This window comes from Pseudophryne corroboree, unplaced genomic scaffold (assembly GCF_028390025.1).
Source record: "Pseudophryne corroboree isolate aPseCor3 unplaced genomic scaffold, aPseCor3.hap2 scaffold_436, whole genome shotgun sequence".
Taxonomy (NCBI): Eukaryota; Metazoa; Chordata; class Amphibia; order Anura; family Myobatrachidae; genus Pseudophryne; species Pseudophryne corroboree.
In genome coordinates, this window is record NW_026970063.1 from 157,940 (window position 1) to 183,715 (window position 25,776).

The following is a 25,776-nucleotide window of genomic DNA, read 5'->3' on the forward strand; positions in this document are numbered from 1 at the left end:
CTTGCATATGAGATCTCTTGATCATGAAGATAGTTCTCACAGGTTGAGATTCATCCTGGCTCCGCTCCCCGCTGGAGAGCGCTGATGGGGACAGCAGCGGGGCTTCAGCAGCAGGGTGAGTATGTGTGGCCAGAGACCTCCCTTCCCATGTGCAGGCCTGCAGAGTGTGCCGTGCAGGATGGGGCATGTGACACTCTCCCTCCCTGGGGCTCTTCCAGATGTAGCTCCTCAGCAGTATTTTTCCCGGGCTGCGCGGCGCTCTCCCCGACTGGCATCCGCCCTGGAACACTGCCTTCCTCAACGCAACATCAGCAGGGGGCCCGGGCCTCATCACCATCCCAGGTCTTTCTCATGTATGTATCATGTATGTGTGTGTGATATATGTATGAATCATATATGTTTGTTATCTATCTATCTATCTATCTATCTATCTATCGTGTGTGTGATATATGTATGTATCTATCATGTATGTGTTATATGTATGTATCACACCTTCCTCTATACATATACATACATACATACATACATACATACATACATACATACACACACCTATATCTGTACGTACACTGACATACACACACCAACATCTATACATAAACACGCTGACCCCTAAACGTACACCAACGTACCCACATGTGAATCTATACATACATGTGCTGACACCTGGACATACACTGATGTACCCACACCTAACATCTATACATACACATGCTAACACCTGGACGTATACAGACGTACCCACATTTGCATCCATGCATATATAGATGTAGGTGTGTGTACGTCAGTGTACGTCCAGGTGTCAACGCGTGTATGTATAGATGCAGGTGTGGGTACGTCTGTGTATGTCCAGGTGTCAGAATGTATATGTATAGATGCAGGTGTGGGAACGTCAGTGTAGGTTCAGGTGTCAGCGCGTGTATGTATAGATGCAGGTGCTTGTATGTCCAGATGTCAGTGCATGTATGTATAGATGCAAGTGTGGGTACGTCGTAGAGATGAGCGGGTTCGGTTTCTTTGAATCCGAACCCGCACGAACTTCACTTTTTTTTCCACGGGTCCGAGCGACTCGGATCTTCCCGCCTTGCTCGGTTAACCCGAGCGCGCCCGAACGTCATCATGACGCTGTCGGATTCTCGCGAGACTCGGATTCTATATAAGGAGCCGCGCGTCGCCGCCATTTTCACTCGTGCATTGAGATTGATAGGGAGAGGACGTGTCTGGCGTCCTCTCCATTAGAATAGAGATAGATAGATTAGATAGAGAGAGATTGTGCAGAGTCGCAGACAGAGTTAGTTTACCACAGTCAGTGACCAGTGCAGTTGCTAGTTAACTTTTATTTAATATAATATATCCGTTCACTTCTCTCTGCTATATCCGTTCTCTGCCTGAAAAAAAAAACGATACACAGCACAGTCAGTCACACAGTGTGACTCAGTCTGTGTGCACTCAGCTCAGCCCAGTGTGCTGCACAGTCATCAATGTATAAATTAAAAGCTTATAATTAATTGTGGGGGAGACTGGGGAGCACTGCAGGTTGTTAGCAGGAGCCAGGAGTACAATTATATTAATTAACAGTGCACACTTTTGCTGCAGGAGTGGTGACCAGTGCCTGACCACCAGTATAGTATTGTTGTATACTACTAATATCTCTTTAAATATCAACCAGTCTATATTAGCAGCAGACACAGTACAGTGCGGTAGTTCACGGCTGTGGCTACCTCTGTGTCGGCACACGGCAGGCAGTCCGTCCGACCAGAATTGTATTATTTATTATTATATACCTACCACCTAACCGTGGTTTTTTTTTCATTCTTTATACCGTCATAGTGTCATCCTAATTGTTACGAGTATACTACTATCTCTTTATCAACCAGTGTACAGTGCGGTAGTTCACGGCTGTGGCTACCTCTGTGTCGGCACACGGCAGGCAGTCCGTCCGACCAGAATTGTATTATTTATTATTATATACCTACCACCTAACCGTGGTTTTTTTTTCATTCTTTATACCGTCATAGTGTCATCCTAATTGTTACGAGTATACTACTATCTCTTTATCAACCAGTGTACAGTGCGGTAGTTCACGGCTGTGGCTACCTCTGTGTCGGCACACGGCAGGCAGTCCGTCCGACCAGAATTGTATTATTTATTATTATATACCTACCACCTAACCGTGGTTTTTTTTTCATTCTTTATACCGTCATAGTGTCATCCTAATTGTTACGAGTATACTACTATCTCTTTATCAACCAGTGTACAGTGCGGTAGTTCACGGCTGTGGCTACCTCTGTGTCGGCACACGGCAGGCAGTCCGTCCGACCAGAATTGTATTATTTATTATTATATACCTACCACCTAACCGTGGTTTTTTTTTCATTCTTTATACCGTCATAGTGTCATCCTAATTGTTACGAGTATACTACTATCTCTTTATCAACCAGTGTACAGTGCGGTAGTTCACGGCTGTGGCTACCTCTGTGTCGGCACACGGCAGGCAGTCCGTCCGACCAGAATTGTATTATTTATTATTATATACCTACCACCTAACCGTGGTTTTTTTTTCATTCTTTATACCGTCATAGTGTCATCCTAATTGTTACGAGTATACTACTATCTCTTTATCAACCAGTGTACAGTGCGGTAGTTCACGGCTGTGGCTACCTCTGTGTCGGCAGTCGGCAGGCAGTCCGTCCATCCATAATTGTATTATTATTATAATATATACCACCTAACCGTGGTTTTTTTTTCATTCTTTATACCGTCGTCATAGTGTCATACTAGTTGTTACGAGTATACTACTATCTCTTTATCAACCAGTGTACAGTGCGGTAGTTCACGGCTGTGGCTACCTCTGTGTCGGCAGTCGGCAGGCAGTCCGTCCATCCATAATTGTATTATTATTATAATATATACCACCTAACCGTGGTTTTTTTATACCACCTAACCGTGGCAGTCCGTCCATAATTGTATACTAGTATCCAATCCATCCATCTCCATTGTTTACCTGAGGTGCCTTTTAGTTCTGCCTATAAAATATGGAGAACAAAAAAGTTGAGGTTCCAAAATTAGGGAAAGATCAAGATCCACTTCCACCTCGTGCTGAAGCTGCTGCCACTAGTCATGGCCGAGACGATGAAATGCCAGCAACGTCGTCTGCCAAGGCCGATGCCCAATGTCATAGTACAGAGCATGTCAAATCCAAAACACCAAATATCAGAAAAAAAAGGACTCCAAAACCTAAAATAAAATTGTCGGAGGAGAAGCGTAAACTTGCCAATATGCCATTTACCACACGGAGTGGCAAGGAACGGCTGAGGCCCTGGCCTATGTTCATGGCTAGTGGTTCAGCTTCACATGAGGATGGAAGCACTCAGCCTCTCGCTAGAAAACTGAAAAGACTCAAGCTGGCAAAAGCACCGCAAAGAACTGTGCGTTCTTTGAAATCCCAAATCCACAAGGAGAGTCCAATTGTGTCGTTTGCGATGCCTGACCTTCCCAACACTGGACGTGAAGAGCATGCGCCTTCCACTATTTGCATGCCCCCTGCAAGTGCTGGAAGGAGCACCCGCAGTCCAGTTCCTGATAGTCAGATTGAAGATGTCAGTGTTGAAGTACACCAGGATGAGGAGGATATGGGTGTTGCTGGCGCTGGGGAGGAAATTGACCAGGAGGATTCTGATGGTGAGGTGGTTTGTTTAAGTCAGGCACCCGGGGAGACACCTGTTGTCCGTGGGAGGAATATGGCCGTTGACATGCCAGGTGAAAATACCAAAAAAATCAGCTCTTCGGTGTGGAGGTATTTCACCAGAAATGCGGACAACAGGTGTCAAGCCGTGTGTTCCCTTTGTCAAGCTGTAATAAGTAGGGGTAAGGACGTTAACCACCTCGGAACATCCTCCCTTATACGTCACCTGCAGCGCATTCATAATAAGTCAGTGACAAGTTCAAAAACTTTGGGTGACAGCGGAAGCAGTCCACTGACCAGTAAATCCCTTCCTCTTGTAACCAAGCTCACGCAAACCACCCCACCAACTCCCTCAGTGTCAATTTCCTCCTTCCCCAGGAATGCCAATAGTCCTGCAGGCCATGTCACTGGCAAGTCTGACGAGTCCTCTCCTGCCTGGGATTCCTCCGATGCATCCTTGCATGTAACGCCTACTGCTGCTGGCGCTGCTGTTGTTGCCGCTGGGAGTCGATGGTCATCCCAGAGGGGAAGTCGTAAGCCCACTTGTACTACTTCCAGTAAGCAATTGACTGTTCAACAGTCCTTTGCGAGGAAGATGAAATATCACAGCAGTCATCCTACTGCAAAGCGGATAACTGAGTCCTTGACAACTATGTTGGTGTTAGACGTGCGTCCGGTATCCGCCGTTAGTTCACAGGGAACTAGACAATTTATTGAGGCAGTGTGCCCCCGTTACCAAATACCATCTAGGTTCCACTTCTCTAGGCAGGCGATACCGAGAATGTACACGGACGTCAGAAAAAGACTCACCAGTGTCCTAAAAAATGCAGTTGTACCCAATGTCCACTTAACCACGGACATGTGGACAAGTGGAGCAGGGCAGGGTCAGGACTATATGACTGTGACAGCCCACTGGGTAGATGTATGGACTCCCGCCGCAAGAACAGCAGCGGCGGCACCAGTAGCAGCATCTCGCAAACGCCAACTCTTTCCTAGGCAGGCTACGCTTTGTATCACCGCTTTCCAGAATACGCACACAGCTGAAAACCTCTTACGGCAACTGAGGAAGATCATCGCGGAATGGCTTACCCCAATTGGACTCTCCTGTGGATTTGTGGCATCGGACAACGCCAGCAATATTGTGTGTGCATTAAATATGGGCAAATTCCAGCACGTCCCATGTTTTGCACATACCTTGAATTTGGTGGTGCAGAATTTTTTAAAAAAACGACAGGGGCGTGCAAGAGATGCTGTCGGTGGCCAGAAAAATTGCGGGACACTTTCGGCGTACAGGCACCACGTACAGAAGACTGGAGCACCACCAAAAACTACTGAACCTGCCCTGCCATCATCTGAAGCAAGAAGTGGTAACGAGGTGGAATTCAACCCTCTATATGCTTCAGAGGTTGGAGGAGCAGCAAAAGGCCATTCAAGCCTATACAATTGAGCACGATATAGGAGATGGAATGCACCTGTCTCAAGTGCAGTGGAGAATGATTTCAACGTTGTGCAAGGTTCTGATGCCCTTTGAACTTGCCACACGTGAAGTCAGTTCAGACACTGCCAGCCTGAGTCAGGTCATTCCCCTCATCAGGCTTTTGCAGAAGAAGCTGGAGGCATTGAAGAAGGAGCTAACACGGAGCGATTCCGCTAGGCATGTGGGACTTGTGGATGCAGCCCTTAATTCGCTTAACAAGGATTCACGGGTGGTCAATCTGTTGAAATCAGAGCACTACATTTTGGCCACCGTGCTCGATCCTAGATTTAAAGCCTACCTTGGATCTCTCTTTCCGGCAGACACAGGTCTGCTGGGGTTGAAAGACCTGCTGGTGACAAAATTGTCAAGTCAAGCGGAACGCGACCTGTCAACATCTCCTCCTTCACATTCTCCCGCAACTGGGGGTGCGAGGAAAAGGCTCAGAATTCCGAGCCCACCCGCTGGCGGTGATGCAGGGCAGTCTGGAGCGACTGCTGATGCTGACATCTGGTCCGGACTGAAGGACCTGACAACGATTACGGACATGTCGTCTACTGTCACTGCATATGATTCTCTCAACATTGATAGAATGGTGGAGGATTATATGAGTGACCGCATCCAAGTAGGCACGTCACACAGTCCGTACTTATACTGGCAGGAAAAAGAGGCAATTTGGAGGCCCTTGCACAAACTGGCTTTATTCTACCTAAGTTGCCCTCCCACAAGTGTGTACTCCGAAAGAGTGTTTAGTGCCGCCGCTCACCTTGTCAGCAATCGGCGTACGAGGTTACATCCAGAAAATGTGGAGAAGATGATGTTCATTAAAATGAATTATAATCAATTCCTCCGCGGAGACATTGACCAGCAGCAATTGCCTCCACAAAGTACACAGGGAGCTGAGATGGTGGATTCCAGTGGGGACGAATTGATAATCTGTGAGGAGGGGGATGTACACGGTGATATATCGGAGGGTGAAGATGAGGTGGACATCTTGCCTCTGTAGAGCCAGTTTGTGCAAGGAGAGATTAATTGCTTCTTTTTTGGGGGGGGTCCAAACCAACCCGTCATATCAGTCACAGTCGTGTGGCAGACCCTGTCACTGAAATGATGGGTTGGTTAAAGTGTGCATGTCCTGTTTTGTTTATACAACATAAGGGTGGGTGGGAGGGCCCAAGGATAATTCCATCTTGCACCTCTTTTTTCTTTTCTTTTTCTTTGCATCATGTGCTGATTGGGGAGGGTTTTTTGGAAGGGCCATCCTGCGTGACACTGCAGTGCCACTCCTAGATGGGCCCGGTGTTTGTGTCGGCCACTAGGGTCGCTTATCTTACTCACACAGTCAGCTACCTCATTGCGCCTCTTTTTTTCTTTGCGTCATGTGCTGTTTGGGGAGGGTTTTTTGGAAGGGACATCCTGCGTGACACTGCAGTGCCACTCCTAGATGTGCCCGGTGTTTGTGTCGGCCACTAGGGTCGCTAATCTTACTCACACAGTCAGCTACCTCATTGCGCCTCTTTTTTTCTTTGCGTCATGTGCTGTTTGGGGAGGGTTTTTTGGAAGGGCCATCCTGCGTGACACTGCAGTGCCACTCCTAGATGGGCCCGGTGTTTGTGTCGGCCACTAGGGTCGCTTATCTTACTCACACAGCGACCTCGGTGCAAATTTTAGGACTAAAAATAATATTGTGAGGTGTGATGTGTTCAGAATAGGCTGAAAATGAGTGTAAATTATGTTTTTTGAGGTTAATAATACTTTGGGATCAAAATTACCCCCAAATTCTATGATTTAAGCTGTTTTTTAGGGTTTTTTGAAAAAAACACCCGAATCCAAAACACACCCGAATCCGACAAAAAAAATTCGGTGAGGTTTTGCCAAAACGCGGTCGAACCCAAAACACGGCCGCGGAACCGAACCCAAAACCAAAACACAAAACCCGAAAAATTTCCGGCGCTCATCTCTAGTACGTCGGTGTATGTCCATTTGTCAGCGCGTGTATATATAGATGCAGGTGCTTGTATGTTGGTGTATGTCCAGGTGTCAGCATGTGTATGTATAGATGCAGGTGTGGGAATGTTGGTGTATGTCCAGGTGTCAGGGCGTGTATGTATGGATATTAGGTGTGGGTACATCAGTGTATGTCCAGGTGTTAGCGCATGTATGTATAGATGCAGGATAATAATCGCACAGCGTGCCCCCCACCAACCACAAACCTCCCCCACCCCCCTGTATGACATAAACACCGCTAATTCCACTTACACACAACAATTTCAGTTTGCGACCAGGAGCCGGCAATGTATGTGCACCCAAATGAAGCCACTGTACATGCCCTGCAGGCTGCTATGTACTGCACAGGTGCAACAAATTTAAATGCCCTATCTTTAAAATGGGGCATATTTTACTAAATTAAAAAAACCTGTAACTTTCTGTAAAACCTTAACCCCAAAAGGCACTACACTAACATCGGGGTGTAGAGTTGGATGTTGATCCAAGGCACCAACAGGCTAAAGCTTTGACTGTTCCCAGGATGCCTTGCACCGCCTCCTCTATAACCCTGCCCAGTGGCGTAACTAGACCTTTGTGGACCCCATAGCAAAATTCTGAATGGGCCCACCAGCACTCAACAAGAATGAGTGGCGTTTGGGGTCAGAAAAGTAGAGGGGAAGGGGTCTGACAGAGTAGGGGGCAGGACATGAATGAATAGAAACTGAGGTGTCCATTATATAAAGAAATACAGTATGTGTGTCTGTGTGTATATCACACACACACATATAAGGGAAATTCAAATGCCCTCAATTATTGCGCCCATTACACTCTGGTTTAGGTGCACAAAGCACCTAAACCTGAATAAAGTAATGGGCGCGATCGTGAAAAGACACCGTTTGGTTGCCCAAATGGGTCTCTTTGCACACATTTCAGCTTGTTTCCCCTGGGGGTAGCGAGCTGAAATTAACATGTCGCACCCGGTGGCAGCAACATTAGAATAGCTGCTGACGGGCACGATTGAGGGAGGAAAGGGACATTTGAATCCAGCCCATAGATGCAATGTGAATATGTAATTTGTACCTTCCTATCTTAAAATGTATATAGTAGTGTATACACTAAAGGTCTTTCCGAACCCCCTAATCCTAACATTATAATTTGCTTTAGGGCGCACCTCCAATCAGTCTAGTGTTTCGTATTTTCACATTAAATACTTTCTTGCATTGGTTGGTTAAAGATTAGATCGTATATTTTTCTAGATATAGCTGTGCATAGTCTACAAGGCTACATGCTTCTCCCCTAACTAGAGATGTGCAGCGGGCATTTTTCGTGTTTCATGTTTTGGTTTTGGTTTCGGATCCGCAGTTGTGTTTTGTATATGGACGCGTTTTGGCAAAACCACCCTTTCGGGTTTTGGATTCGGGTGATTTTTTTTTAAAACCTCAAACAGCTAAAATCATAGAATTTGGGGGTAATTTTGATCCTATAGTATTAAGCTCAATAACCATAATTTCTACTCCTTTGTTTCCAGTCTATTCTGAACACCTCACACCTCCCAATATTATTTTTAGTCCTAAAATTTGCACCAAGGTCCCTGGATGACTAAGCTAAGCGACCCAAGTGGGCAGCACAAACACCTGGCCCATCTAGGAGTGGCACTGCAGTGTCAGACAGGATGGCACTTAAAAAAATAGCCCCAAACAGCACATGATGCAAAGATAAATAAAAAAAGAGGCGCAAGATGAAATTGTAGTGTGTCTCTCCTGCTCAGTGTCAGTTCTCAGTAGTATCCTCATCAGTGCTCAGTATCACTGCTCATTGTCTTGTGCTGCATTGTGGTGCTCAGTATACTAGAGTACATTGCTAACAGTCCAGTGCTGCATCTTGCTGCTCAGTGTCAGTTCTAGTATCCTCATCAGTGCTCAGTATCACTGCTCATTGTCTTGTGCTGCATTGTGGTGCTCAGTATACTACAGAACATTACTAATAGTCCAGTGCTGCATCTGGCTGCTCAGTGTCAGTTCTAGTAATCTCATCAGTGCTCCGTATCACTGCTCATTGTCTTGTGGTGCTCAGTATCACTGCTCATTGTCTTGTGCTGCAATGTGGTGCTCAGTATACTAGAGTACATTACTAATAGTCCAGTGCTGCATCTTGCTGCTCAGTGTCAGTTCTAGTATCCTCATCAGTGCTCAGTATCACTGCTCATTGTTTTGTGCTGCATTGTGGTGCTCAGTATACTACAGAACATTACTAACAGTCCAGTGCTGCATCTGGCTGCTCAGTGTCAGTTCTAGTAATCTCATCAGTGCTCCGTATCACTGCTCATTGTCTTGTGGTGCTCAGTATACTACAGTACATTACTAATACTCCAGTGTCTTGTGCCGCATATGGCTGCTGTAGGGTGCTGTGGTAGTGTCCTGTCACTGTGCATATGTCATCATTCCAGTCACAGTGATATCTGGTATCTATCTAGTGGTATCTAATTCCAGACATTACCACCGTCTAATTCCAGATATATTACTGGCATATAATTCCACACATTAAAATATGGAGAACAAAAAGGTGGAGGGTAAAATAGGGAAAGATCAAGATCCACTTCCACCTAGTGCTGAAGCTGCTGCCACTAGTCAAGGCAGAGACAATTCAATGCCATCAACATTATGTAATGATTATACGATACATTATATATCATATCATTGTATGGTTGTAAAATACAACTTAAAAACTTTAATGAATAAATACATAAAGTAGCTTTTATGTAACCTTTTTAAACCTATTAGCATAGACCGAATCTCATCGTGTGTATAGGCCTTTAGTTCAACAACAGCATGGGACCAGTTAGTGTGTTTTGACCACTGCACAGCACCTGGTGTTATATAGTAAGCACCACTATGGCATAGTATACAGCATTATGGGCCTGATATGAGTGTGACCAGCGGTGATGTGGAATGCAGTAGGAGGTGCTGTTTAGTAAGCACCACTTCTATATTCACCATGCAGTATATTGTGTGAATATAGAAGTGTTGGCTGTGTTATGTATTAGAGTAATTATTGCAGCTCCCAGCTAAAATTGCAACAATGTAATTTAGTGACAAACTGCAGAGATTAACCCTTTCTGTGGCTGCTGCACAACCTCTATTCATATCGCTGAATTCAATTAGGGAGATGTTCTCACCCCGCGAGCAAGCGCAGGTATATGCCACACTTATGGTAACATTGGATTTGCAGATATTTTCTTGCAGGGGTGTTTCTAAACAATTTGGCTTCAAATGCGTGCCCCCCGCCACCATTGGCATTAAAAATTGTACCCCTCCCCCATATATATATATATATATATAAAAAAAACTATACTTGCGTGAGCGCTCCGGACGGGATGGGGGGGCGTAACCTCGCAAAAATGGGTATGGTCTCCATAAAATGGGCGTAGCCTTGCAGGCAAAGACTACCTTACACCCCAGTTCTTGACCCTGCACCAACAGACCTCGGCCACCACAGGGAAAAAAGTACAGTGATTTCCACCATGTTAAGCCCCACACATTAATGCCCTTTGGAACATATTATGTCACTGACCACAATATCTGTGATACACTATGCCCTACAGTAAAGCTTCTAATTACTTTTACAAAAACTGCTCAATGCCAAGAGTTTCACGTGCTGGGTGTTATGCTCATTGCCAGGGGTTTCACTCTCTGGGTGTCATGCTCATTGCCAGGGGGAACGCAGTAGGAGGTGTTATATAGTAAGCACCACTATGGCATAGTATATAGCATTATATATATTGTGAGCACTGGTGATGTTGAGTGCAGTAGAGCTGCTGCTGGGTAATTACAATTGACTACAACCACCAATATATTCTGCTGCACTATATATATGCAAAGCTAATTCTGCTGGGTAATTACAACTGACTACAACCACCAATATATTCTGCTGCACTATATCTATATTTGCAAAGCTAATTCTGCTGGGTAATTACAATTGACTACAACCACCAATATATTCTGCTGCACTATATCTATATATGCAAAGCTAATTCTGCTGAGTAATTACAATTGACTACAACCACCAATATATTCTGCTGCACTATATCTATAAATGCAAAGCTAATTCTGCTGGGTAATGCAAATTGAAACATTATTGCATAGTATGTAATTTTGAAGTACTTTTTTAAAGTTTTGAATGATATAGACCCAGTTTAATCTTTGTGGAATGCCTGGTTGTTGTTTTTAAGGTAATTTATTGCCTGGCATTTGAGGGGGTGGGGTGTGGTTACAGATTTCAATTATTGGTTTCACTTGTAATAGTCTTCTACTTAAGTCCAATGGTGTAGGCTGTGCAAAGCCGTTTGGCTGTGCATTTATTGATCTAAGCGTGCATTTTTATCAAAGCGTGATAAAATTGACACATAACAGCAGCGTTCAATCAGCGTTAATTTATCTTCAGCTGATATTGATTGTGAATTGACGTTTCTTCTCTTCTTGTCACCTACAGGTAATTACAATTGACTACAACCACCAATATATTCTGCTGCACTATATCTATATATGCAAAGCTAATTCTGCTGGGTTATGCAAATTGAAACATTATTGCATAGTATGTGATTTTGAAGTACTTTTTTAAAGTTTTGAATGATATAGACCCAGTTTAATCTTTGTGGAATGCCTGGTTGTTGTTTTTAAGGTAATTTATTGCCTGGCATTTGAGGGGGTGGGGTGTGGTTACAGATTTCAATTATTGGTTTCACTTGTAATAGTCTTCTACTTAAGTCCAATGGTGTAGGCTGTGCAAAGCCGTTTGGCTGTGCATTTATTGATCTAAGCGTGCATTTTTATCAAAGCGTGATAAAATTGACACATAACAGCAGTGTTCAATCAGCATTAATTTATCTTCAGCTGATATCGATTGTGAATTGACGTTTCTTCTCTTCTTGTCACCTACAGGTAATTACAATTGACTACAACCACCAATATATTCTGCTGCACTATATCTATATATGCAAAGCTAATTCTGCTGGGTAATGCAAATTGAAACATTATTGCATAGTATGTGATTTTGAAGTACTTTTTTAAAGTTTTGAATGATATTGACCCAGTTTAATCTTTGTGGAATGCCTGGTTGTTGTTTTTAAGGTAATTTATTGCCTGGCATTTGAGGGGGTGGGGTGTGGTTACAGATTTCAATTATTGGTTTCACTTGTAATAGTCTTCTACTTAAGTCCAATGGTGTAGGCTGTGCAAAGCCGTTTGGCTGTGCATTTATTGATCTAAGCATGCATTTTTATCAAAGCGTGATAAAATTGACACATAACAGCAGTGTTCAATCAGCATTAATTTATCTTCAGCTGATATCGATTGTGAATTGACGTTTCTTCTCTTCTTGTCACCTACAGGTAATTACAATTGACTACAACCACCAATATATTCTGCTGCACTATATCTATATATGCAAAGCTAATTCTGCTGGGTAATGCAAATTGAAACATTATTGCATAGTATGTGATTTTGAAGTACTTTTTTGAAGTTTTGAATGATATAGACCCAGTTTAATCTTTGTGGAATGCCTGGTTGTGGTTTTTAAGGTAATTTATTGCCTGGCATTTGAGGGGGTGGGGTGTGGTTACAGATTTCAATTACTGGTTTCACTTGTAATAGTCTTCTACTTAAGTCCAATGGTGTAGGCTGTGCAAAGCCATTTGGCTGTGCATTTATTGATCTAAGCGTGCATTTTTATCAAAGCGTGATAAAATTGACACATAACAGCAGTGTTCAATCAGCGTTCAATCGAAGTGAAAAAGAAGGAAAACAGAAGCACACCAATCTAACAAAACAAAGAAAACTGAAGAACTAATAACAAATGTGAGTCACTTACTCCTCAGATCACTCACCTCCTGATTGTTGCATCTGATTACATAGCACAGAACTACCTTACTTGGACATTTCATAAACCATCCATTTCACCTACAAATGCCTGTATCTGTATTATTGTAATTTTGTTTTTTAAGCACAGCTGCACCAATGCAATTTTACCTGCAAACACTTAAAACATCTAACATAATTACCATTGCTTCTTAAACCTCTCACAATCCTTTCATTTCTTACACTCCAAATACTTTTCTGCACCCACTTTATCTACGCTTTTGACTCATTTCATACTAAATCTACACCCCTTGAGCCTACACTGCTTTTCTCACCTGCATTTCTGCAATTCTTCTGCTCGGATTGCCTAACAGTCTCCTCTCCTACTTCCACTTTCCCTCAACCTATTTACCTACTTAACACTATGTCAAGGTTTTCTTATACTCCCCACATCACTCAGTGTCTACCTAATAATGTATCTTTAGCCTTCCCCCCTAGTCTCCTCCACCTCCTCCTCTCTCCCCTCCTCTGTCTCCCCTCCATCCCTCTGTTTCCTTCCCCCACCTTTCCTGTTACCCCACTTTCATTCACCTCTGCCCCATGGTCCTGCTACCCCACAACTCAGCCCTGCTCCCTCTCTCCCTTCCCTGTCACCTCCCCACACCCCCATCCACATCATACTGACCTCCCTCCCTGCCCACCTCCTGCAGTTTCCCCTCCTAGCTCAGGCACCCGTACCATCACTACTCTCTCATCATCCCTGCCCTCAAAGTTAATCCCACCTCATCGCTACAGCAACCCTGAAAATCTAATTCACATCTCTCCCACAAACTCATACCCCCTATCCTGTGCCCTCTGGAATGCCAGATCTGTTTATAACAAACTGGTCCCCACTCATGACCTTTTCATTTCCAACTCCCTACACCTACTAGCCATTACTGAAACTTGGATTACGCCCTCTGACACTACTTCTGCTGCTGCTCTCTCTGCTGGGGGCCTTACATTCACACACACACCCCGACCTGGGGGTCGCCATGGGGGTGGTGTTGGGGTCCTTTTACCTTCTAGTTACTCCTACCAACTCATACCACCAGAACCATCCCTTATATTCTCTACATTTGAGGTCCACGCCATATGCTTCTTCCAACCAGTAGCTGTCATTTACCGCCCCCCTGGCACTGCTTCCAAATTAATCGACAACTTTGCTTCCTGGCTTCCTCACTTCCTCTCTTCTGACATTCCCACCATTATCCTAGGCGATTTCAACATCCCTATTGACATCCCCACACAATCCCCTGCCTCTAAACTCCTTAACCTCACCTCTTCACTTGGTCTCTCCCAGTGGACCTCCTCACCCTCCCATGTGAATGGGAGCTCACTGGATCTGGTCTTCACTCACCGCTGTGATATTTCTGATTTTTCCAACTCCCCATTTCCCCTCTCTGACCACCACCTGCTCTCCTTCAACCTATCTCTCTCGACTTCCCCATCTCTACCTCCTAAGGCTACCATCACTAAGCGTAACATTGAAGCTATTGACACCACATTCCTTTCCTCCCTGTTTGACTCACTTCTCTCTCCTATTCTCTCTCTCTCATGCCTCTTCTCTTCTCTCTCTATACGTCCTCACTAGGTAAGCTCATTAGTTCTTTTGGTTTCCAATATCATCTCTATGCTGATGACACTCAAATCTATCTTTCCTCTCCAGACCTCTCCCCTACTCTCCTCTTTGTCTCAGATCTTCCTCTAGCCTTGTTCTTCTTTCGAGAGTTTCCTTGTGCTGCCTCAGTTGGATCTCCTTCACTTGACAGGGGGGTGCCCGAGCAGCGACCCTCCCCAGCTCTAGCCCAACTCCTACTTACCTGCCAGGTGAGATACTATGATCATGAAGGTGCTTCTCCCTGGGCAAGGCTCACCCATTGCACTCTGGGTGTGCTGCTCCTGCGATTTCCCCAAATGTGGGAAACTTGACTGCATAATTTGTGTTTCCCCTGGTCGGCTCTCGTATAATTCAGATCTCTTTGTCTCAGGTCTCTCTCCTGCCTAGTTTGCTGTGTGTTTCCACTTCTCTTTTCTTGAGCCGCTCCCTTCTATGCCCTTGCGCACTATCCTGACTACTCCCGTATGCTTAATTTGTGCCTTCCAACGCACAATGCGAACTACAGGTAGTGCTGCAGGGCCCACACCCTTTTACTTCCCTTACAGAGCAGCTCTGGAGCTGTTACAGTGCCCAGCTGCTGCAAGAAATCAGCTTGAATGCTTCAGGGGCTGGGGCATAGCCTACATGAGCCCCACACCGAAGGAGGGTGGAGGTGTTTAATGCGAACTAGGGGTCATCCAAGCGCCGCAAAAGGCCGCCATGACCTGCATACCCCTTTTCTCTTTTCATATGCAGACGAGGGTTGAAGCCAACTTTGACCCACTGCTTGGATGACATCACCATATGCAAATCCATCTGCTGCAGGCCTTCCCCCAGGAATGCTTGCACTAGTTGTTGCATTTGGTTTGTTGTTTGGGGGTGCTTCAGTATTAGGCAGCCTTCTGCCCTCCCATGTTCATCTGAAAATGTGTTCTCCCTGCAGTTGTTGTCCCCAGATGAGAGTTCCCTTGTGCTGCCTCAGTTGAATCTCCTTTACTTGACAGAGATGTGCCTGAGCAGCGGCCCTCCCCAGCCCTATCCCAAATCATACTTATTTTGCATAGGAGATACCATGGTCATGAAGATTGTTCTCCCAGGGTGAGGTTCATTCATTGCATTCTGGGTATGCTGACCCCTATGATTTCCCCAAATGTGGGAAACTCGACTGCATTATTTGTGGTAGTGGGGGACTGTGTTTGTTCTTTCCTCTGGTCAGCTCTGGTAAAAGTCAGATTTATTTGTCTCAGATCTTCCTCTAGTCTTGTTCTTCTTTCGAGAGTTTCCTTGTGCTGCCTCAGTTGGATCTCCTTCATTTGACAGGGGGGTGCCCGAGCAGCGACCCTCCCCAGCTCTAGCCCAACTCCTACTTACCTGCCAGGTGAGATACTATGATCATGAAGGTGCTTCTCCCAGGGCAAGGCTCACCCATTGCACTCTGGGTGTGCTGCTCCTGCGATTTCCCCAAATGTGGGAAACTTGACTGCATAATTTGTGTTTCCCTGGTCGGCTCTCGTATAATTCAGATCTCTTTGTCTCAGGTCTCTCTCCAGCTTAGTTTGCTGTCTGTTTCCACTTCTCTTTTCTTGAGCCGCTCCCTTCTATGCCCTTGCGCACTATCCTGACTTCTCCCGTATGCTTAATTTGTGCCTTCCAACGCACAATGCGAACTACAGGTAGTGCTGCAGGGCCCACACCCTTTTACTTGCCTTACAGAGCAGCTCTGGAGCTGTTACAGTGCCCAGCTGCTGCAAGAAATCAGCTTGAATGCTTCAGGGGCTGGGGCATAGCCAACATGAGCCCCACACCGAAGGAGGGTGGAGGTGTTTAATGCGAACTAGGGGTCATCCAAGCGCCGCAAAAGGCCGCCATGCCCTGCATACCCCTTTTCTCTTTTCATATGCAGACGAGGGTTGAAGCCAACTTTGACCCACTGCTTGGATGACATCACCATATGCAAATCCATCTGCTGCAGGCCTTCCCCCAGGAATGCTTGCACTAGTTGTTGCATTTGGTTTGTTGTTTGGGGGTGCTTCAGTATTAGGCAGCCTTCTGCCCTCCCATGTTCATCTGAAAATATGTGTTCTCCCTGCAGTTGTTGTCCCCAGATGAGAGTTCCCTTGTGCTGCCTCAGTTGAATCTCCTTTACTTGACAGAGTTGTGCCTGAGCAGCGGCACTCCCCAGCCCTATCCCAAATCATACTTATTTTGCATAGGAGATACCATGGTCATGAAGATTGTTCTCCCAGGGTGAGGTTCATTCATTGCATTCTGGGTATGCTGACCCCTATGATTTCCCCAAATGTGGGAAACTCGACTGCATTATTTGTGGTAGTGGGGGACTGTGTTTGTTCTTTCCTCTGGTCAGCTCTGGTAAAAGTCCGATTTATTTGTCTCAGATCTTCCTCTAGCCTTGTTCTTCTTTCGAGAGTTTCCTTGTGCTGCCTCAGTTGGATCTCCTTCATTTGACAGGGGGTGCCCGAGCAGTGACCCTCCCCAGCTCTAGCCCAACTCCTACTTACCTGCCAGGTGAGATACTATGATCATGAAGGTGCTTCTCCCAGGGCAAGGCTCACCCATTGCACTCTGGGTGTGCTGCTCCTGCGATTTCCCCAAATGTGGGAAACTTGACTGCATAATTTGTGTTTCCCTGGTCGGCTCTCGTATAATTCAGATCTCTTTGTCTCAGGTCTCTCTCCAGCTTAGTTTGCTGTCTGTTTCCACTTCTCTTTTTTTGAGCCGCTCCCTTCTATGCCCTTGCGCACTATCCTGACTTCTCCCGTATGCTTAATTTGTGCCTTCCAACGCACAATGCGAACTACAGGTAGTGCTGCAGGGCCCACACCCTTTTACTTGCCTTACAGAGCAGCTCTGGAGCTGTTACAGTGCCCAGCTGCTGCAAGAAATCAGCTTTAATGCTTCAGGGGCTGGGGCATAGCCAACATGAGCCCCACACCGAAGGAGGGTGGAGGTGTTTAATGCGAACTAGGGGTCATCCAAGCGCCGCAAAAGGCCGCCATGCCCTGCATACCCCTTTTCTCTTTTCATATGCAGATGAGGGTTCCAGCCAACTTTGACCCACTGCTTGGATGACTTCATCGTATGCAAATCCGTCTTCTGCAGACCTTCCCCCAGGAATGCTTGTACTAGTTGTTGCATTTGGTTTGTTGCTTGGGGGTGCTTCAGTATTAGGCAGCCTTCTGCCCTCCCATGTTCATCTGAAAATATGTGTCCTCCGTGCAGTTGTTGTCCCCAGATGAGAGTTCCCTTGTGCTGCCTCAGTTGAATCTCCTTTACTTGACAGAGTTGTGCCTGAGCAGCGGCACTCCCCAGCCCTATCCCAAATCATACTTATTTTGCATAGGAGATACCATGGTCATGAAGATTATTCTCCCAGGGTGAGGTTCATTCATTGCATTCTGGGTATGCTGACCCCTATGATTTCCCCAAATGTGGGAAACTCGACAGCATTATTTGTGGTAGTGGGGGACTGTGTTTGTTCTTTCCTCTGGTCAGCTCTGGTAAAAGTCAGATTTATTTGTCTCAGATCTTCCTCTAGCCTTGTTCTTCTTTCGAGAGTTTCCTTGTGCTGCCTCAGTTGGATCTCCTTCATTTGACAGGGGGGTGCCCGAGCAGCGACCCTCCCCAGCTCTAGCCCAACTCCTACTTACCTGCCAGGTGAGATACTATGATCATGAAGGTGCTTCTCCCAGGGCAAGGCTCACCCATTGCACTCTGGGTGTGCTGCTCCTGTGATTTCCCCAAATGTGGGAAACTTGACTGCATAATTTGTGTTTCCCTGGTCGGCTCTCGTATAATTCAGATCTCTTTGTCTCAGGTCTCTCTCCAGCTTAGTTTGCTGTCTGTTTCCACTTCTCTTTTCTTGAGCCGCTCCCTTCTATGCCCTTGCGCACTATCCTGACTTCTCCCGTATGCTTAATTTGTGCCTTCCAACGCACAATGCGAACTACAGGTAGTGCTGCAGGGCCCACACCCTTTTACTTGCCTTACAGAGCAGCTCTGGAGCTGTTACAGTGCCCAGCTGCTGCAAGAAATCAGCTTGAATGCTTCAGGGGCTGGGGCATAGCCAACATGAGCCCCACACCGAAGGAGGGTGGAGGTGTTTAATGCGAACTAGGGGTCATCCAAGCGCCGCAAAAGGCCGCCATGCCCTGCATACCCCTTTTCTCTTTTCATATGCAGATGAGGGTTCCAGCAAACTTTGACCCACTGCTTGGATGACTTCACCGTATGCAAATCCGTCTTCTGCAGACCTTCCCCCAGGAATGCTTGTACTAGTTGTTGCATTTGGTTTGTTGTTTGGGGGTGCTTCAGTATTAGGCAGCCTTCTGCCCTCCCATGTTCATCTGAAAATATGTGTTCTCCCTGCAGTTGTTGTCCCCAGATGAGAGTTCCCTTGTGCTGCCTCAGTTGAATCTCCTTTACTTGACAGAGTTGTGCCTGAGCAGCGGCACTCCCCAGCCCTATCCAAAATCATACTTATTTTGCATAGGAGATACCATGGTCATGAAGATTGTTCTCCCAGGGTGAGGTTCATTCATTGCATTCTGGGTATGCTGACCCCTATGATTTCCCCAAATGTGGGAAACTCGACTGCATTATTTGTGGTAGTGGGGGACTGTGTTTGTTCTTTCCTCTGGTCAGCTCTGGTAAAAGTCAGATTTATTTGTCTCAGATCTTCCTCTAGCCTTGTTCTTCTTTCGAGAGTTTCCTTGTGCTGCCTCAGTTGGATCTCCTTCATTTGATAGGGGGGTGCCCGAGCAGCGACCCTCCCCAGCTCTAGCCCAACTCCTACTTACCTGCCAGGTGAGATACTATGATCATGAAGGTGCTTCTCCCAGGGCAAGGCTCACCCATTGCACTCTGGGTGTGCTGCTCCTGCGATTTCCCCAAATGTGGGAAACTTGACTGCATAATTTGTGTTTCCCTGGTCGGCTCTCGTATAATTCAGATCTCTTTGTCTCAGGTCTCTCTCCAGCTTAGTTTGCTGTCTGTTTCCACTTCTCTTTTCTTGAGCCGCTCCCTTCTATGCCCTTGCGCACTATCCTGACTTCTCCCGTATGCTTAATTTGTGCCTTCCAACGCACAATGCGAACTACAGGTAGTGCTGCAGGGCCCACACCCTTTTACTTGCCTTACAGAGCAGCTCTGGAGCTGTTACAGTGCCCAGCTGCTGCAAGAAATCAGCTTGAATGCTTCAGGGGCTGGGGCATAGCCAACATGAGCCCCACACCGAAGGAGGGTGGAGGTGTTTAATGCGAACTAGGGGTCATCCAAGCGCCGCAAAAGGCCGCCATGCCCTACATACCCCTTTTCTCTTTTCATATGCAGATGAGGGTTCCAGCCAACTTTGACCCACTGCTTGGATGACTTCATCGTATGCAAATCCGTCTTCTGCAGACCTTCCCCCAGGAATGCTTGTACTAGTTGTTGCATTTGGTTTGTTGCTTGGGGGTGCTTCAGTATTAGGCAGCCTTCTGCCCTCCCATGTTCATCTGAAAATATGTGTCCTCCGTGCAGTTGTTGTCCCCAGATGAGAGTTCCCTTGTGCTGCCTCAGTTGAATCTCCTTTACTTGACAGAGTTGTGCCTGAGCAGCGGCACTCCCCAGCCCTATCCCAAATCATACTTATTTTGCATAGGAGATACCATGGTCATGAAGATTATTCTCCCAGGGTGAGGTTCATTCATTGCATTCTGGGTATGCTGACCCCTATGATTTCCCCAAATGTGGGAAACTCGACAGCATTATTTGTGGTAGTGGGGGACTGTGTTTGTTCTTTCCTCTGGTCAGCTCTGGTAAAAGTCAGATTTATTTGTCTCAGATCTTCCTCTAGCCTTGTTCTTCTTTTGAGAGTTTCCTTGTGCTGCCTCAGTTGGATCTCCTTCATTTGACAGGGGGGTGCCCGAGCAGCGACCCTCCCCAGCTCTAGCCCAACTCCTACTTACCTGCCAGGTGAGATACTATGATCATGAAGGTGCTTCTCCCAGGGCAAGGCTCACCCATTGCACTCTGGGTGTGCTGCTCCTGTGATTTCCCCAAATGTGGGAAACTTGACTGCATAATTTGTGTTTCCCTGGTCGGCTCTCGTATAATTCAGATCTCTTTGTCTCAGGTCTCTCTCCAGCTTAGTTTGCAGTCTGTTTCCACTTCTCTTTTCTTGAGACGCTCCCTTCTATGCCCTTGCGCACTATCCTGACTTCTCCCGTATGCTTAATTTGTGCCTTCCAACGCACAATGCGAACTACAGGTAGTGCTGCAGGGCCCACACCCTTTTACTTGCCTTACAGAGCAGCTCTGGAGCTGTTACAGTGCCCAGCTGCTGCAAGAAATCAGCTTGAATGCTTCAGGGGCTGGGGCATAGCCAACATGAGCCCCACACCGAAGGAGGGTGGAGGTGTTTAATGCGAACTAGGGGTCATCCAAGCGCCGCAAAAGGCCGCCATGCCCTGCATACCCCTTTTCTCTTTTCATATGCAGATGAGGGTTCCAGCAAACTTTGACCCACTGCTTGGATGACTTCACCGTATGCAAATCCGTCTTCTGCAGACCTTCCCCCAGGAATGCTTGTACTAGTTGTTGCATTTGGTTTGTTGTTTGGGGGTGCTTCAGTATTAGGCAGCCTTCTGCCCTCCCATGTTCATCTGAAAATATGTGTTCTCCCTGCAGTTGTTGTCCCCAGATGAGAGTTCCCTTGTGCTGCCTCAGTTGAATCTCCTTTACTTGACAGAGTTGTGCCTGAGCAGCGGCACTCCCCAGCCCTATCCCAAATCATACTTATTTTGCATAGGAGATACCATGGTCATGAAGATTGTTCTCCCAGGGTGAGGTTCATTCATTGCATTCTGGGTATGCTGACCCCTATGATTTCCCCAAATGTGGGAAACTCGACTGCATTATTTGTGGTAGTGGGGGACTGTGTTTGTTCTTTCCTCTGGTCAGCTCTGGTAAAAGTCAGATTTATTTGTCTCAGATCTTCCTCTAGCCTTGTTCTTCTTTCGAGAGTTTCCTTGTGCTGCCTCAGTTGGATCTCCTTCATTTGATAGGGGGGTGCCCGAGCAGCGACCCTCCCCAGCTCTAGCCCAACTCCTACTTACCTGCCAGGTGAGATACTATGATCATGAAGGTGCTTCTCCCAGGGCAAGGCTCACCCATTGCACTCTGGGTGTGCTGCTCCTGCGATTTCCCCAAATGTGGGAAACTTGACTGCATAATTTGTGTTTCCCTGGTCGGCTCTCGTATAATTCAGATCTCTTTGTCTCAGGTCTCTCTCCAGCTTAGTTTGCTGTCTGTTTCCACTTCTCTTTTCTTGAGCCGCTCCCTTCTATGCCCTTGCGCACTATCCTGACTTCTCCCGTATGCTTAATTTGTGCCTTCCAACGCACAATGCGAACTACAGGTAGTGCTGCAGGGCCCACACCCTTTTACTTGCCTTACAGAGCAGCTCTGGAGCTGTTACAGTGCCCAGCTGCTGCAAGAAATCAGCTTGAATGCTTCAGGGGCTGGGGCATAGCCAACATGAGCCCCACACCGAAGGAGGGTGGAGGTGTTTAATGCGAACTAGGGGTCATCCAAGCGCCGCAAAAGGCCGCCATGCCCTACATACCCCTTTTCTCTTTTCATATGCAGATGAGGGTTACAGCCAACTTTGACCCACTGCTTGGATGACTTCACCGTATGCAAATCCATCTGCTGCAGGCCTTCCCCCAGGAATGCTTGCACTAGTTGTTGCATTTGGTTTGTTGTTTGGGGGTGCTTCAGTATTAGGCAGCCTTCTGCCCTCCCATGTTCATCTGAAAATATGTGTTCTCCCTGCAGTTGTTGTCCCCAGATGAGAGTTCCCTTGTGCTGCCTCAGTTGAATCTCCTTTACTTGACAGAGTTGTGCCTGAGCAGCGGCACTCCCCAGCCCTATCCCAAATCATACTTATTTTGCATAGGAGATACCATGGTCATGAAGTTTGTTCTCCCAGGGTGAGGTTCATTCATTGCATTCTGGGTATGCTGGCACCTGTGATTTCCCCAAATGTGGGAAACTCGACTGCATTATTTGTGGTAGTGGGGGACTGTGTTTGTGCTTTCCTCTGGTCAGCTCTGGTAAAAGTCCGATTTCTTTGTCTCAGATCTTCCTCTAGCCTTGTTCTTCTTTCGAGAGTTCCCTTGTGCTGCCTCAGTTGGGTCACCTTCACTTGACAGGGGGGTGCCCGAGCAGCGACCCTCCCCAGCTCTAGCCCAACTCCTACTAACCTGCCAGGTGATATACTATGATCAGGAAGGTGCTTCTCCCAGGGCAAGGCTCACCCATTGCACTCTGGGTGTGCTGATCCTGCGATTTCCCCAAATTTGGGAAACTTGACTGCATAATTTGTGTTTCCCCTGGTCGGCTCTCGTATAATTCAGATCTCTTTGTCTCAGGTCTCTCTCCAGCCTAGTTTGCTGTCTGTTTCCACTTCTCTTTTCTTGAGCCGCTCCCTTCTATGCCCTTGCGCACTATCCTGACTTCTCCCGTATGCTTAATTTGTGCCTTCCAACGCACAATGCGAACTACAGGTAGTGCTGCAGGGCCCACACCCTTTTACTTGCCTTACAGAGCAGCTCTGGAGCTGTTACAGTGCCCAGCTGCTGCAAGAAATCAGCTTGAATGCTTCAGGGGCTGGGGCATAGCCAACATGAGCCCCACACCGAAGGAGGGTGGAGGTGTTTAATGCGAACTAGGGGTCATCCAAGCGCCGCAAAAGGCCGCCATGCCCTGCATACCCCTTTTCTCTTTTCATATGCAGATGAGGGTTCCAGCAAACTTTGACCCACTGCTTGGATGACTTCACCGTATGCAAATCCGTCTTCTGCAGACCTTCCCCCAGGAATGCTTGTACTAGTTGTTGCATTTGGTTTGTTGTTTGGGGGTGCTTCAGTATTAGGCAGCCTTCTGCCCTCCCATGTTCATCTGAAAATATGTGTTCTCCCTGCAGTTGTTGTCCCCAGATGAGAGTTCCCTTGTGCTGCCTCAGTTGTATCTCCTTTACTTGACAGAGTTGTGCCTGAGCAGCGGCACTCCCCAGCCCTATCCCAAATCATACTTATTTTGCATAGGAGATACCATGGTCATGAAGATTGTTCTCCCAGGGTGAGGTTCATTCATTGCATTCTGGGTATGCTGACCCCTATGATTTCCCCAAATGTGGGAAACTCGACTGCATTATTTGTGGTAGTGGGGGACTGTGTTTGTTCTTTCCTCTGGTCAGCTCTGGTAAAAGTCAGATTTATTTGTCTCAGATCTTCCTCTAGCCTTGTTCTTCTTTCGAGAGTTTCCTTGTGCTGCCTCAGTTGGATCTCCTTCATTTGATAGGGGGGTGCCCGAGCAGCGACCCTCCCCAGCTCTAGCCCAACTCCTACTTACCTGCCAGGTGAGATACTATGATCATGAAGGTGCTTCTCCCAGGGCAAGGCTCACCCATTGCACTCTGGGTGTGCTGCTCCTGCGATTTCCCCAAATGTGGGAAACTTGACTGCATAATTTGTGTTTCCCTGGTCGGCTCTCGTATAATTCAGATCTCTTTGTCTCAGGTCTCTCTCCAGCTTAGTTTGCTGTCTGTTTCCACTTCTCTTTTCTTGAGCCGCTCCCTTCTATGCCCTTGCGCACTATCCTGACTTCTCCCGTATGCTTAATTTGTGCCTTCCAACGCACAATGCGAACTACAGGTAGTGCTGCAGGGCCCACACCCTTTTACTTGCCTTACAGAGCAGCTCTGGAGCTGTTACAGTGCCCAGCTGCTGCAAGAAATCAGCTTGAATGCTTCAGGGGCTGGGGCATAGCCAACATGAGCCCCACACCGAAGGAGGGTGGAGGTGTTTAATGCGAACTAGGGGTCATCCAAGCGCCGCAAAAGGCCGCCATGCCCTACATACCCCTTTTCTCTTTTCATATGCAGATGAGGGTTACAGCCAACTTTGACCCACTGCTTGGATGACTTCACCGTATGCAAATCCATCTGCTGCAGGCCTTCCCCCAGGAATGCTTGCACTAGTTGTTGCATTTGGTTTGTTGTTTGGGGGTGCTTCAGTATTAGGCAGCCTTCTGCCCTCCCATGTTCATCTGAAAATATGTGTTCTCCCTGCAGTTGTTGTCCCCAGATGAGAGTTCCCTTGTGCTGCCTCAGTTGAATCTCCTTTACTTGACAGAGTTGTGCCTGAGCAGCGGCACTCCCCAGCCCTATCCCAAATCATACTTATTTTGCATAGGAGATACCATGGTCATGAAGTTTGTTCTCCCAGGGTGAGGTTCATTCATTGCATTCTGGGTATGCTGGCACCTGTGATTTCCCCAAATGTGGGAAACTCGACTGCATTATTTGTGGTAGTGGGGGACTGTGTTTGTGCTTTCCTCTGGTCAGCTCTGGTAAAAGTCCGATTTCTTTGTCTCAGATCTTCCTCTAGCCTTGTTCTTCTTTCGAGAGTTCCCTTGTGCTGCCTCAGTTGGGTCACCTTCACTTGACAGGGGGGTGCCCGAGCAGCGACCCTCCCCAGCTCTAGACCAACTCCTACTAACCTGCCAGGTGATATACTATGATCAGGAAGGTGCTTCTCCCAGGGCAAGGCTCACCCATTGCACTCTGGGTGTGCTGATCCTGCGATTTCCCCAAATTTGGGAAACTTGACTGCATAATTTGTGTTTCCCCTGGTCGGCTCTCGTATAATTCAGATCTCTTTGTCTCAGGTCTCTCTCCAGCCTAGTTTGCTGTCTGTTTCCACTTCTCTTTTCTTGAGCCGCTCCCTTCTATGCCCTTGCGCACTATCCTGACTTCTCCCGTATGCTTAATTTGTGCCTTCCAACGCACAATGCGAACTACAGGTAGTGCTGCAGGGCCCACACCCTTTTACTTGCCTTACAGAGCAGCTCTGGAGCTGTTACAGTGCCCAGCTGCTGCAAGAAATCAGCTTGAATGCTTCAGGGGCTGGGGCATAGCCAACATGAGCCCCACACCGAAGGAGGGTGGAGGTGTTTAATGCGAACTAGGGGTCATCCAAGCGCCGCAAAAGGCCGCCATGCCCTGCATACCCCTTTTCTCTTTTCATATGCAGATGAGGGTTCCAGCAAACTTTGACCCACTGCTTGGATGACTTCA

General features: G+C 46.9%; 19 non-coding genes across 19 annotated transcripts; all 19 read left to right on the forward strand.

The window, feature by feature from the left end:
• Positions 1–14,851: 14,851 nt before the first annotated feature.
• On the forward strand, positions 14,852–15,014 carry LOC135026324 (U1 spliceosomal RNA). The gene has a single exon (XR_010222962.1). It is a non-coding gene; the product is annotated as a U1 spliceosomal RNA (small nuclear RNA).
• Positions 15,015–15,683: 669 nt separating this feature from the next.
• On the forward strand, positions 15,684–15,847 carry LOC135026408 (U1 spliceosomal RNA). The gene has a single exon (XR_010223042.1). It is a non-coding gene; the product is annotated as a U1 spliceosomal RNA (small nuclear RNA).
• Positions 15,848–15,999: 152 nt separating this feature from the next.
• LOC135026325 (U1 spliceosomal RNA) lies at positions 16,000–16,160 on the forward strand. The gene has a single exon (XR_010222963.1). It is a non-coding gene; the product is annotated as a U1 spliceosomal RNA (small nuclear RNA).
• A 672-nt stretch (positions 16,161–16,832) lies between these two features.
• On the forward strand, positions 16,833–16,996 carry LOC135026409 (U1 spliceosomal RNA). The gene has a single exon (XR_010223043.1). It is a non-coding gene; the product is annotated as a U1 spliceosomal RNA (small nuclear RNA).
• A 151-nt stretch (positions 16,997–17,147) lies between these two features.
• LOC135026326 (U1 spliceosomal RNA) lies at positions 17,148–17,308 on the forward strand. The gene has a single exon (XR_010222964.1). It is a non-coding gene; the product is annotated as a U1 spliceosomal RNA (small nuclear RNA).
• Positions 17,309–17,980: 672 nt separating this feature from the next.
• On the forward strand, positions 17,981–18,144 carry LOC135026311 (U1 spliceosomal RNA). The gene has a single exon (XR_010222949.1). It is a non-coding gene; the product is annotated as a U1 spliceosomal RNA (small nuclear RNA).
• A 152-nt stretch (positions 18,145–18,296) lies between these two features.
• Positions 18,297–18,457, forward strand: LOC135026342 (U1 spliceosomal RNA). The gene has a single exon (XR_010222979.1). It is a non-coding gene; the product is annotated as a U1 spliceosomal RNA (small nuclear RNA).
• A 672-nt stretch (positions 18,458–19,129) lies between these two features.
• LOC135026410 (U1 spliceosomal RNA) lies at positions 19,130–19,293 on the forward strand. The gene has a single exon (XR_010223044.1). It is a non-coding gene; the product is annotated as a U1 spliceosomal RNA (small nuclear RNA).
• Positions 19,294–19,445: 152 nt separating this feature from the next.
• On the forward strand, positions 19,446–19,606 carry LOC135026327 (U1 spliceosomal RNA). Its single transcript, XR_010222965.1, has one exon. It is a non-coding gene; the product is annotated as a U1 spliceosomal RNA (small nuclear RNA).
• A 672-nt stretch (positions 19,607–20,278) lies between these two features.
• Positions 20,279–20,442, forward strand: LOC135026312 (U1 spliceosomal RNA). The gene has a single exon (XR_010222950.1). It is a non-coding gene; the product is annotated as a U1 spliceosomal RNA (small nuclear RNA).
• Positions 20,443–20,594: 152 nt separating this feature from the next.
• Positions 20,595–20,755, forward strand: LOC135026343 (U1 spliceosomal RNA). Its single transcript, XR_010222980.1, has one exon. It is a non-coding gene; the product is annotated as a U1 spliceosomal RNA (small nuclear RNA).
• A 672-nt stretch (positions 20,756–21,427) lies between these two features.
• LOC135026411 (U1 spliceosomal RNA) lies at positions 21,428–21,591 on the forward strand. The gene has a single exon (XR_010223045.1). It is a non-coding gene; the product is annotated as a U1 spliceosomal RNA (small nuclear RNA).
• A 152-nt stretch (positions 21,592–21,743) lies between these two features.
• On the forward strand, positions 21,744–21,904 carry LOC135026328 (U1 spliceosomal RNA). The gene has a single exon (XR_010222966.1). It is a non-coding gene; the product is annotated as a U1 spliceosomal RNA (small nuclear RNA).
• A 672-nt stretch (positions 21,905–22,576) lies between these two features.
• LOC135026428 (U1 spliceosomal RNA) lies at positions 22,577–22,740 on the forward strand. The gene has a single exon (XR_010223062.1). It is a non-coding gene; the product is annotated as a U1 spliceosomal RNA (small nuclear RNA).
• A 152-nt stretch (positions 22,741–22,892) lies between these two features.
• On the forward strand, positions 22,893–23,055 carry LOC135026362 (U1 spliceosomal RNA). Its single transcript, XR_010222997.1, has one exon. It is a non-coding gene; the product is annotated as a U1 spliceosomal RNA (small nuclear RNA).
• A 671-nt stretch (positions 23,056–23,726) lies between these two features.
• LOC135026412 (U1 spliceosomal RNA) lies at positions 23,727–23,890 on the forward strand. The gene has a single exon (XR_010223046.1). It is a non-coding gene; the product is annotated as a U1 spliceosomal RNA (small nuclear RNA).
• Positions 23,891–24,042: 152 nt separating this feature from the next.
• Positions 24,043–24,203, forward strand: LOC135026329 (U1 spliceosomal RNA). The gene has a single exon (XR_010222967.1). It is a non-coding gene; the product is annotated as a U1 spliceosomal RNA (small nuclear RNA).
• Positions 24,204–24,875: 672 nt separating this feature from the next.
• On the forward strand, positions 24,876–25,039 carry LOC135026429 (U1 spliceosomal RNA). The gene has a single exon (XR_010223063.1). It is a non-coding gene; the product is annotated as a U1 spliceosomal RNA (small nuclear RNA).
• Positions 25,040–25,191: 152 nt separating this feature from the next.
• Positions 25,192–25,354, forward strand: LOC135026363 (U1 spliceosomal RNA). The gene has a single exon (XR_010222998.1). It is a non-coding gene; the product is annotated as a U1 spliceosomal RNA (small nuclear RNA).
• Positions 25,355–25,776: the final 422 nt, after the last annotated feature.